Genomic DNA, 11,517 nt, shown 5'->3' with positions numbered 1-11,517 from the left:
GCAGCGATCTTATGGTAACTATAGTAATTGACTTGCTGTTGTAACCGAGCCGACATGTTGTCGTTTTCAAACACCGCATGGCACAAACACTGAGATGTCTGAATGGCATCGCCATGGAAACGCACCCAAACTTTATTGTTCTGGTGAGTAACACATACACACAGGCACACACACTTAGGCATACACACAGGCACACACAAACAGGTACACAGCCACACAACGACAGGCACGTACACAGGCACAAGCACACAAACAGCCAAAAGCACACACAAACAGGTACACAGGCACGTACCAGGGCACAAGCACACACACAGCCAAAAGCACACACAAACAGGTACACAAACACACAAACACACGCACTTCACCCACCACCACTCATTATCTCCTCACCAGCAATATCTCTTGACAGTTTAACTGGAAATGAAAACTGTATCGGGGGAAAGACACATCACCTGCTGGATGTGATATGAATTATTACAAATATTATTACCATTCTCTCTCTGTAGAGTACTAGAGAGGAAGAGGAGGAGGAGGAGGAGGAAGGAGGAGGGGAGGAGGAAGAGAGAAGGAGAGGAGAAAGGGTAGGGAGGGGATGAAGAGGAGAGGAGGAAGGAGGAGAGGAAGAGAAGGAGAGGAAGAAGGAGAGGAGAAAGGAGGAGGAGGAAGGGAGGGAGGAAGAGGTAGAGGAGGCAGGAGGAGAGGAGAAAGGCTGAAGAGGAGGAGGAGGAGGAGGTAGGAGGAGAGGGAAAAGGAGGAAGAAGAGAAGAGGAGGAAGGAGGGGAGGAGGAGAAAAAAGAAGGAGGAGGAGAAGAGAAGAAGGGAGGAGGAAAGAGGAGGTTAGGGGTTAGGGAAAATAGGATTTGAATAGGTCTCAATTGTTGGTCCCCAAAGTTGGTCCTCACAGGTATAGTAAGTATGGTAAGACATAGTTGCGTGTCTGTCTATGTGTGTCTGTGTGTATAAACCAGGAGTTTACTGTCGACTGGCCACAATGACAAATGGGTGTGATCACTCTGTCTGTGATAGATGACTCTGATTAAATCTAAACACAGACACTTTCATCTTTGCCCTAACTCTCCGTTCTTCTGCCGCCCGCACACATTTCCTCTCTCGTCCTGTATCCTCTTCACCATTTAATCTTTCTCTCTTCCCTACAGTACCAGAGTCAGTTCACCATGTTGTCTCCCTCTTTCCTTTCCATCTCTTGTTTGCCTTTTTCTCACAGTTTGCTGCTCTTGTCCCGGTCTGCTTACATTTGTTGTTGTCTCACCCAGCTTGTATTATGTGTTGGCCACACGTGTTTTGCTGTGTGACAAAAATTGTGTCCAAATGAGACATTATTCCCTATATAGTGCACTACTTTTGACCAGGGCCCTATGGATATTAGTGCACTACTTAGGGAATAGGGTGCATTTGGGACACACCCAATTACATTTTAAAAAAGCTCACAGTGTGCAGAACCTAAAGAGATACACTACTGCTAACCAACTGACAGCTACTCAGAGAGAGGGAGGAGAGAGAAAGAGAGAGAGGCAGACAGAGAGAGGAGAAAGAGTACAGAGAGAGAGAGAGATCTACTGGCACACTGTGGCACCTGTGTTCCATCACAGCAGCAATATTTGTGACCTGTTGCCACAAGAAAAGGGCAACCAGTGAAGAACAAACACCATTGTAAATACAACAAATGTTTATGTATTTTCCCTTTTTTACTTTAACTAATTGCAAATATTGACATTTGAAATGTCTTTATTCTTTTGGAACTTTTGTGAGTGTAATGTTTACTGTTCATTTTTTAAATTGTTTATTTAACTTTTGTTTAATATCTATTTCACTTGCTTTGGCAATGTAAACATATGTTTCCCATGCCAATAAAGCCCTTAAATTTAAATGTATTGAGAGAGAGGAGAGAGGCAGAGAGAGAAAGGGAGAGGAGAGAGAGAGCGAGAAGAGAGAAAGAGAGAAAAGAGGAGAGAGGAGAGAGAAGACGATGAGTAACACTTATAATCCTCTATCAATTTCGTACAGAGATTGCAGTAAAAAAAAATAGACTTGAGCTAAATACTAATACTACGGTTGCGATCCAAATGGAACCATGTTACCTTATCACCTTTTGACCAGACTGCACTGGTCTCTAAGTCAAAGTTGACATCTACACAGAGTGTTCAAAAAATGAAGTACACCTTCCTAATAATAAGGGGAGTTCACCTCTCTAAAACACATATAATGATCCCTGGTTAAGGATGTAAGGACGTTGTCAGACGTTTTCAACTTTGCTCATTTGTTATGTTGTGATGTAGAGGTTTGAATTAGGAGGGGGGTTTATTATGTTTCCCTGGCAGTTTTCAGCAACGAAACAAATGAGCTCTCTGTGTGTTGCTAGCATTTTTTGGCAGGATGTATCATAATAAATATATGTTCTTGTGCAGCAAATAAGAATCTAGCAACAACCAGAGAGATGTCTTCATCGTCTTAAGACTGCATGGCACATAACCTCCGAGTCTCGATACAAGCTGAACTAACAGAGAACACTCTATCTTATATTGCAATAAAATTGAGCAGTAGCAGCCTCAGAGGAGAGTGGGAATAACGTTCATATTATAGTGAAGACAGATGTCAAATTGATGTATCGGGCACGTCGACAAAAAACTTGTCCATCAGGTGTATCCAACTGTGGTAGTATATAGCCTAGCTCAGCGATAGTGAGTTGATGAGCCTAACGCTCATGTCGTTGTAGTTATTTGAGGCATAGCGACTTTCAGTGTGTAGATGTCAACGATGAGTCTCTAGACTCAGCTGTGTGTAGTAGTGGAGGACTATGTAAAATGTCATCCTGTCCTGGTTGCATATCAGGTAATCGAGGCTAATCCACTTTGATGGACATCACACACCTGAGCAGACAGTAATGTGAAGACACAGTCTTGCATTACAGCTGATAGTCATGTTGTGGCCTTATTGTATGATCGGTTTTAGGTTTTGTGTTGTGAGTGTGCAATTCTGTGTGATGCGAATAGTGTGAGTAGCAGTGACTGTGCAGTAAGTGTTTTTGACCGTTCGATCGTCTTCGTCGCCTTGCTCTGGCACTCGCTCGCCTTTCAATCAGATCACCATTCAAATGTTGTTATATAACTGCCCTTTTACAATAGTCTCGCACTTGCTACCATAAGTGCTATATCAGAAACCAGCCCTATAATCAACCCTATAACCGCAAGCAATGCTACGTATCTGCTAGAGAGCACGGTGGGCTATGGAACAATACCTCCTCAGAAAGGCCTAAAACTAGGATAAGTAACATTCCTAGATGTTATGTCGCTTATACTAGGCTCTTGTACTCTGGTTCGGATCCTAGTCATTTTTACTTGGCGTTGTGTCTTGCTGTGGAGATTTAGGAACGTTACAATGTTGGCATAAGATGTTGGGGTCAACCACATGCGTCCGTCGATTACGGATTTAGATAGCCACACAGAGAAGGAGTCAATAAATCACAAATTAATTTAATATGACAGCTAAGTAAGTTGCATCGATTGAAGTCTTGTATCCAGTTCGAAAGAAAGTAAGTAATCCAAAAGTGCAATATCTCTTGCAATAGTTCAAGGTGACAGTAAAGAGTGTAACATAGTCTAGGCACTTTTTTGCTATTGGAGTATTGATACAACAATGTGGTGCTAGAGTTTTGTTATTCGCATTGAGTTGACACACTTGCTACTGGTGGCTGCAAGCAAGGGATTCAGCAAAGTATGATGTGAGTGGCGATAGCAGTCTGGTTGCACAAAGGTACACCCGCGTGAACGAGTACAGCGGTTTCGCATAGGTCGCACAGGCAGAACGGGTTTGATTAACTGGAATGTCAGTCATGAGGACCACGGTGGACTGTGTGTGACAGCTAAGGTAGCATCATGGTTTCCAGGTATAGTAAGTAGTCGAATAGAGAACGAGGAGAGAAATTAGATGGAGTGTAGCAAGACGCTTAAGGATCTGCCCTTTTACAATCTTCGGTTGGTCGCTAATATTGACTTATTACCCAAATCTAACTGCCTGGTGGAGCTCAGCCTTGCGCAGGCATGGATATGCTATATTCCTGTGCCTGTTGAAGGATAACCTTTGAAGTGTTGCGTGGAAATGTGAAAGGAATGTAGGAGATATATAACACATTAGAACTGGTAAAAGATAATACAAAGATAAATAAAGCTCAATTGGTTTACTTAAACTTCTTGCTCAATTGGGGGGCGCGGTTTTCACTTTGCGAATAAAGCGTTGCGCCTAAATACGGCCCACCCCACCCCCCCCCCCCTTCCACGCCCCGCCCGGCTGCCCCCCACACAGCACTCTTGTGGGTTCGATAGATAGAGCGATTGCAGTATTTCTATTACTATGGATAGACAACTGTCACCGAGACTTGTGTTACCTAGGAAGCTGTATTGAATGCTAGTCGTTCTGGTGAGCGTAAGGACATGCAACGTGCAGTTTGCAGCAATCTGGTTCTCGATGCAGCGATAGTGTAACAAGAGTACTGAGATATTAACGAGGCTCTGTGGATTCAGGGGCCTGCCTATCAATTAGACGCTATATAATTATATCGATACTGCATGCATCTTCAACACTACAGCTTATGTCCACGTAGGGATGTCAAAGGGCAGGGTCAGGTAAGGTGAATGGGGATGCTGCTACAGGGGTGCAGTCTGATGGGCCGAACAGGAGAGTCGCTCGTTACTGGGCAGTTGTCAGGAATTGCTTTATTTACCTCAAGGCCGCGCCGTTCAGAGCTTCGACATGGGATTCGGCAAATGCGTTAACGTATAACATCGGCGAGATCTCTGGTCCGCTCTGTAATCTTTAGTTTGATTATACATGTCGACAGTCACACTCAAAGTAGGTGTTTTCCTCAGTACCTGAGTTTCTTATCAGATTTTATTCAACGTTATTGGGACTTTTGAATTGTGTTCCGTTCTCAGGAGTGGATGGGACATTTCGCTTCCTATTCCTTACACTGCTCATACATAACGGTCTCGTTAATTCCTCGCACACGCATAGACAATGTGCACATCTTTCTCATCACCCCTAACAACGCATCTTCTATTCTTGGCCAAGGACTCTTGTACAACTCTGAATGGAAGCTCCAACACACGTTAACGAACCATTTATGATTGTTCACTTTCTCCTGTATTACTTCTGTTGTATACCAATTCGTTTGTAGTCCTATTCTCCGCCTGTTGGTTGTGACGTGCTCGTCTACACATCTAACTGCACAGCTGTATACTTGCTTACCTGTGTTTAACATCGCTATTTCTTTTAAGAATTTTACCTATCCACACGTGCGTTTCATCTACAGCAATCCAGCTGTATTCTCTTTTCATTCTGTCCATTATTCTCTATTCACAGTTATTCTTTTCAATTGGCTACCAACTATTTTTTTAGCGTTCTATGCGTAGCTTCTTCTGGGTCTACAATTCAGGTGCTTTATCTATTACTCAATGTTATATCCTACCACGATTTGCAGCGCTAAAATATGGCAACATTTTCCGCCACAAAACATAAGGTTTTGTATAATTGATGTTATAAGACTGTCCTCTGATGAAGTTGTCCAAAGGTTAGTGATTAATTTTATATCTTTTGCTTGGTTTTTGCGAAACGCTACCTCTGCGGTGAATAAATGCGTTTGTGGTGTTTGGCTATTGTGGTAAGCTAATATAATTCTACCATTGTGCTTTCGCTGTAAAACACTTAAAAAAAATCGGAATATTTGGCTGGTTCAACAAGCATGTTTATCTTTCATTTGCTGTACACCATGTATTTTTCATAAATGTTTTATGATGAGTATTTAGGTATTTCACGTTGCTCTCTGTATTATTCTGGCTGCTTCGGTGCTATTTGTGATGGTACGCTGGCAAGTGTATAATATGATTTATACCTCAAATATGCACTTTCGAACAAAACAAAATGTATTGTATAACATGTTATAAGACTGTCATCTGATGAAGTTGTTTCTTGATTAGTGTCAAATTATATCTCTTTTTGTCGGTTTTGTGAAAGCTACCTATGCGGTGGAAACATGGTGAAAATATGGCAGTTGTGGTGTTGGCTATGTGGGTTAGCTAATAGAAATACATATGTGTTTTCGCTGTAAAACATTTTAAAAATCGGAAATGATGGGCTGGATTTCACAAGAATCTTTTGCTGTATTGGACTTGTGATTTCATGGAAAATTATATTATATTATCCCTGTCCCGTTAGGCTAGGCTATGCTAGTTCAGCTTTTTTGATGAGGAGGATCCCGGAACCGGGATGGGTACACTGGTTAATAACTTTTCATGTTCATTTGTGCACTCTCCTCAAACAATAGCATGGGTATTATTTCAACTGTAATAGCTACTGTAAATTGGACAGTGCAGGGTAGATTAACAAGAATGTAATCTTTTCTGCCAAATATCAGATATGTCTATGTCCTGGGGAAATTTTCTTGTTACTTGTGTAAACGATGTGAAAATGGCTAGCTGTTAGCGGGGTGCGCGCTAGTCTGAGACCTTGAAGTAGTTGTTCCCTGTTCTGCAAGGGCCGCGGCTTTTTGTGGAGGGCGATGGGTAACGATGCTTCGTGGGAGGCAGTTGATATGTGCAGAGGGTCCTGGTTCGAACCCAGGTAGGGGCGAAGGAGAGGGCGGAAGCTATACTGTTACACTTACAACTCATGCTAATCGCATTCAGCTACATTAGCTCAACCGTCCGTGGAAGGTGAGTATAGCCCACAAATCCGAAATTCACACAGAACACCGGATAAGGACAGGAGAAATACTCCAATATAACCAGACTGACCCTAGCCCCCGGCACTTAACTATTGCAGCATAAATACTGGGGAGGCTGAGACAGGAGGAGACACTGTGGCCCCGCGACAATACCCCCTGGACAGGGCCAACCAGGCAGGAATATTAACCCTGAGACAAGGCTGAGTATAGCCCACAAAGACCATCCCCAGGCACGAACCCGAGGGAGGCGCCAAACCGGATAGGAAAGATCACGTCAGTGATTCAACCCACTCAAGTGACGCACCCCTCCTAGGGAGGCATAAAAGAGCACCAGTAAGCCATGTGACTCAGCCCCTGTAATAGGTTAGAGACAGAGAATCCCAGTGGAGAGAGGGGAACGGACAGGCCAGAGACAGCAAGGGGCGGTTCGTCGCTCCAGTGCCTTTCCGTTCACCTTCACACTCCTGGGCCAGGACTACACTCAACATAGGACCTACTGAAGAGATTAGTCTTCCAATAAAGACTTAAAGGTTGAGAACGAGTCTGCGTCTCTCACATGGTTAGAATTCTAGGACAGTTAGGAGGCCTGCGTCTTGTGACCATAGCGTAACGTGTAGGTATAATACGGCAGGACCCAGAATTCGTAAAGATAGGTAGGAGCAAGCCATGTAATGCTTTTGTAGATTAGCCAGTAAAACTTTGAATGTCAACCCTTACAGGAAACCTATGATCACATTTTTGGTTCTTGTTCAAGATTCTAGCAGCCGTGTAAAGCCATTAACTGAAAGTTTATTCGTGGTTTATACAGGTAACCGGAAGTTCATGCGTTGAGAGTTCAATACCCATGGAAAGTTGTCATGTCCGGATGGAGTTGATCTGGGCGTGATGTTCTTACATGACTACAAACATCGCAGGGGTAAGTGCATAGGCTATAACTCGCGTGTTAGGAAGGCTAAAGGCTATAGAGTAACATCCAGGTGTTAGGTAAGGAAGAGAGAGTAAACATCGCAGGGTGTTAGGTAAGTGCTATAGCGCTAAGGAGGAGTAAACATGCAGGGTTTTAGGTAAAGTGCTATGCTAATGAGAGGTAACATCGCAGGGTTGTTAGGTAAGTGCTATAGCTATGAGAGGGTAACATCGCCACAGGTGTGGTTTAGGCTAATGCGGGTACGCGTTAAGTAGTGTATCTAATGAGAGGTAATCGCAGGTGTTAGGTAAGTGCTGTTCAAGCCAGGCAGAAAGAGCAATACATTCATAAAAATACAGATTGTTTGATAACTCATTTACACCGTCTAATAATATCTTTCTATAAACTATGGTACCAGGGAGCATTTCCAGTAGTGGACAGTTTCAAGCCGTTACAAAGTCATTGATAATTAAGATATAAAGGGGGAACATAAACGCATATTCATGAGACCCTTTCTCATGCTTGTAGTCTTCACAGAATTTGGAAAATAACATGTGACATAAAACACTACCTTCCTTTCCTTACATTAATGAAACTGCTGATATCGTATACTAAGATCGAATAAACCCCCACTTCCCTCTATTCTGCTAGCAAACGTGCAATCTTTGGACAATAAAATCAATGAGTTACGGGGAAGATTAACCTACCAACGGGACATTAAAAACTGTAACATCTTATGCTTCACGGAGTCGTGGCTGAACGACGACAATATCAACATACAGCTGGCTGGATATAAGATGTACCGGCAGGATAGAACAGCGGCGTCTGGTAAGACAAGGAGCGGCGGACTATGTATTTCTGTAAACAACAGCTGGTGCACTATATCCAAGGAAGTCTCAAGCTATTGCTCGCCTGAGTTTATCAAGATAAGCTTAGACCACAKTACCTACCGAGAGAGTTCTCATCTGTATTCTTCGTAGCTGTTTACATACCACCTCAGTCAGAGGCTGGCACTAAGACAGCATTGAATGAGCTGTATTCCGCCAGGCGATAAGCAAACAAGAAAACGCTCACCCAGAGGCGGCGCTCCTAGTAGCCTAGTAGACTTTAATGCAGGGAAACTTAAATCAGTTTTACCAAATTTCTATCAGCATGTTAAAAAATGTGCAACTAAAGGGAAAAGAACTCTGGACCACCTATACTCCACACACAGAGATGCATACAAAGCTTTTCCTTGCCCTCCATTTGGCAAACCATATGCATGCTTTTCAACCATGCGCTGCCCACACCCGCCCGCCCGACTAGCATCACTACTCTGGACGGTTCTGACCTAGAATATGTGTACAACTACAAATACCTAGGTGTCTGGWTAGACTGTAAACTCTCCTTCCAGACTCACATTAAACATCTCCAATCCAAAATTAAACCTAGAATCGGCATCCTCTTTCGCAACAAAGCCTCCTTCACTCACGCCGCAAACATACCCTCGTAAAACTGACTATCCTACCGATCCCCAACTCTCTTGCGATGTCATTTACAAAATAGCTTCCAATACTCTACTCAGAAAACTGGATGCAGTGTATCACAGTGCCATCTGTTTTGTCACCAAAGCCCCTTATACCACCCACCACTGCGACCTGTATGCTCTAGTCGGCTGGCCCTCGCTACATATTTGTCGCCAGACCCACTGGCTCCAGGTCATCTATAAGTCTATGTCTGGTAAAGCTCCGCCTATTCTCAGCTCACTGGTCACGATAACAACACCCACCCGTAGCATGCGCTCCAGCAGGTACAATCTCACTGGTCATCCCTAAAAGCCAACACCTCCTTTGGCCGCCTTTCCGTCCATTCTCTGCTGCCAATGACTGGAACGAATTGCAAAAATCGCTGAAGCTGGAGACTTATATTTCCCTTACTAACTTTAAACATCAGCTATCTGAGCAGCTAACCGATCGCTGCAGCTGTACATAGCCTATCTGTAAATAGCCCACCCAATCTACCTACCTCATCCCCATATTGTTTTTATTTACTTTTCTGCTCTTTTGCACACCAGTATTTCTACTTGCACATCACCATCTGCTCATCAATCACCCCAGTGTTAATTTGCTAAATTGTAATTACTTCGCTACTATGGCCTATTTATTGCCATACCTCCTCACGCCATTTGCACACACTGTATATAGACTTTCTTTTTTTTCTATTGTGTTATTGACTGTACGCTTGTTTATTCCATGTGTAACTCTGTGTTGTTGTTTGTGTCGCACTGCTTTGCTTTATCTTGGCCAGGTAGCAGTTGTAAATGAGAACTTGTTCTCAACTAGCCTACCTGGTTAAATAAAGGTGAAAAAAAAATGTAAATACAAATTTCCCTGTAAGGTTTACACCTGTTGTATTCGGCGCATGTGACTAATAAAATGTGATTTGATTTGATTTAGCTATTGATTTACATATTGAACTTGATCCTGTAAAAGCCCTGGATATGGATGTGCTACACTTTTTTGGAAGGAGATCTAGGAAGTGCACTGTAATCTCGTAACATTTCGTATCTCCCTATGTTACGGTGTGAAAGCAGTTTACATGGGCACACATATCCAAAATAATGTATGCGATTGCATAATTGAATGCTTTTAACATAAAGAGTAACTTTAACATGATTAATAAAACAAAAATGTATACTATCATTAACGGGTTTCTTCAATAATTATGCATAATAGTTGTTTGATTTGCATTTGATGTCTAGCTGTTTAGTTACAAGGGGACTTTATTAGTTATCGCTGATTCAGAAATGGATTTTCTGAATTACTGTCTGGCAATAAAGAGCTTGTGTCCTACCGCACATGATCCAACAACAGACAACAGATCATTGACTGTCTGTGTGTCTCTGTTCCCTGCAAAGTACACTACTTCTCTCTCTCTCTCTCTCACATACTCTCACTCTCTATTTATCTCTCTCTCTGTCTCGCACACTCTTTCTCTCTCTCTCTCAGTCTTGAAGTAACACTCCTGCCATCATGGGTCGGCAGGTAGCCTAGTGGTTAGAGGGTTGGACTGGTAACCGAAAGGTTGCAAGATAAAAAATCTGTCATTCTGCCCCTGAACAAGGCAGTTAATCCACTGTTCCTAGGCCATCATTGAAAATAAGAATTAGTTCATAACTGACTTGCATAGTTAAATAAAGGTACAATWWAAAAAAAAGATTGGATGTACTGGGTGCTCTTCGGTGTGTGTGTCTATTCTTTCTTTCACTCATGACTGCCCCAATGGAAAACTACAATCCCTGCATTTCTTTCCTATCTCCTCCCTTCCTGAAAACTTTCAAAGCCTTTCTCATCGTTAGGATGATGACACACTGCACGGTGAGGACCACTGTAAAAAAATAAGAGAGCGAGACGTCATGAAAGCGAGAGAGAACGTTAAGAGAGCAGAATAGGAGGAGAGAGGGAGACCTGAAAGACAAAGAGGAGGCATGTGAGAAAGGAAGAGAAGGGGGAACTGAAAGACAGGCAGAGAGGGAGATTAACAGGATGGAAGAAGGACTGAAGACAGGACAAAGAGGAGAGGAAGACTGGGCAGAACAAGCCAGGAGAGAGGGAACGACGAAAGACAGGATGAGAAAGAGGAGATCCAACGAAGAGAGGAGGGAGAGAGAGACGAAGAACCAAGTGCAGGGATCATGATGTAACGCTTCGTGCTTCTCCTCGTCTAAGAGGAGTATGGATGACCAAAACGCAGCGTGGGTTGAATACATATTGTTTATTAAGAAAGACGAAGACGGAAGAAAAACTCTTAAACAAACTACAAAACAATAAACGACCTGTGAACAGACCTTACTGAGAACATAAAACAAGAACGCAGCGATACAGGAAAGGAACAC

Source organism: Salvelinus sp. IW2-2015, unplaced genomic scaffold (assembly GCF_002910315.2).
Source record: "Salvelinus sp. IW2-2015 unplaced genomic scaffold, ASM291031v2 Un_scaffold6382, whole genome shotgun sequence".
NCBI lineage: Eukaryota > Metazoa > Chordata > Actinopteri > Salmoniformes > Salmonidae > Salvelinus > Salvelinus sp. IW2-2015.
Note: the sequence above shows the minus strand (reverse complement) of the source record.